This window comes from Nicotiana tabacum, chromosome 6 (genome assembly GCF_000715075.1).
Source record: "Nicotiana tabacum cultivar K326 chromosome 6, ASM71507v2, whole genome shotgun sequence".
NCBI classification, from domain to species: Eukaryota; Viridiplantae; Streptophyta; class Magnoliopsida; order Solanales; family Solanaceae; genus Nicotiana; species Nicotiana tabacum.
The window spans coordinates 110,554,216-110,556,099 of record NC_134085.1 but is presented as its reverse complement, the minus strand read 5'-3'; the positions used below and the strand labels follow the sequence as shown (position 1 = coordinate 110,556,099).

Genomic DNA, 1,884 nt, shown 5'->3' with positions numbered 1-1,884 from the left:
TTATAATATATGTTCTATATAACAGTACTTTGCTATAACATCCAAAAATATTCAAAACAAACAAGACTGTTATAGAGAGGTTTGACTGTATATTTCTTACCAATCTTTTGAAGAACCAATATGTATGCGTATTATATTTTTGCAAGTATTAAGAAAAACTACATAAAATTATATTTCTTTACTAGAAAGATTGTAATAGTATCATAATCGACTATAAAATCAGGTCAGCATATGCAAAATATTTCCCATCAGTTTTTCCAAGAATCCCAGCAATTCACATGCTGAGTCCATCCAAACGTCGATGTCTGATTTGCATCCGAGCCCTTAAATCTTCTCCAATCGTGAAGGACAGCCGTCAGATCAGCCAACTTTGCACTTATACTACGACAACAATTGGCATGAATAGTTGCAACAACGTTAACATCTTTACTATCATCACAAAAGCCACTGAAATAAAGGGTGTCCAAAAACCTAACAGTTAGACCCAATTGTTTGAACATTCCATCTTTCATTAACTTGATCAAAACATCCTGGTCTTTCCATCCTGTGGAATTAATGTTGTCTTTTCCAGCATACCAAGCATCCAACAACGCTATTGTTTTGCTGTTTGATTTGATCATGTAGAAGCCTGTGTTTATTGGGTTTTCTTCAGACCACTGGCTTCCGTTGAACTTGTCTGTACTGATCTGAAGGTCTACGGTTTGATTTAAGTACAAGTTCGGAAATGGATTCCTAAGCCATAGCACATCAGTGTCCTGTTGTATGAAGAGACAAACAAAGTTAATAATCGACTTAAGTTATATATATGTTGACAGTATAAAAATGTATTTTTATACTATTGTTGTACTTTAATTTGTTAGCAACTTATCCGCACTCAGTGTTTATACAAACTATATTAATTTATTATGCTTAAGTGATTTAATACGGTGAAGGTATGTGCAAACACATATTATGCATCTATTGGTTTGGTGTAAACACCTAGCGTAGATAAGTTTTTACTAAATTAAACTAAATGTGATCTATACACGTACGGTGGTTTGTAATTCTACTTCTACCAACGAGAAGAATTTAGTAGAACCAAAACGCAGATCTAGAAGACCGTATTTCACGCCGAAATAATAGAAAGTGGACTTGAGTTAGATTTAAACTTTTGACTTGCTTGTGACAGATGTAGATCTCTTATGTCAGATGCAAAAAATACAAGCAAGATGCAAACTTCTCGTTAGTGTTATATTGAACACAAGGGCACATTAATGGAATTCTGACCAGAAAGTTGTCTGGAAATATTAATCTGTAAGTATAGTATTAATGATTTTTCCATCGAACACACTAGTTCAGCTTTCTTGCCATCAATTTAGCCCTTTTGCATGGAAAAAAGAAGGAAGAAAATGAAAAGACCCAAAAAAGAAGAAGTAACTTTAATTTTGCATAAAAGATTCATCTAAACATTTCCAGTTCTCTCAATGAGAACTTTGAAAACGAAAAAAGGTCTTATGGAAATTGGTTAAGTTAAAACATAGACTATATATCTAAGAACTACAAAAGGACTAACTTAGAACAGATCCTTATTTTGGTAGTAATTATACTATACAGATTTATCGACGTTGGAGAACTTAAGAAAAAATAACCAGAAATTACGGCTCAATTAACGTGAAAAAGCACATGTTTTTAGTTTTTAACGGTAAACATTGACTAGCTTAATCACTTTCTCTCAATTCTCCCTGGATAAACTGTGTTGTAATTATTATTCCCACTTTTCACTTTCATTTCCTCGAAATACTACATAACATCACACTCTTGGGTACGGCCCTTGTCCGGACCCTACGTGAATACAGGATGCTTCGTAAAGAAAAATTGCTGGAAAATTTTTGTAAGACACATAAA

General features: G+C 33.3%; 1 pseudogene; it reads right to left on the bottom strand.

Moving 5' to 3' along the window:
- Positions 1-248: 248 nt before the first annotated feature.
- Positions 249-1,884, bottom strand: part of LOC142181988 (uncharacterized protein At1g28695-like) — an 84,303-nt pseudogene continuing 82,667 nt past the window's right edge.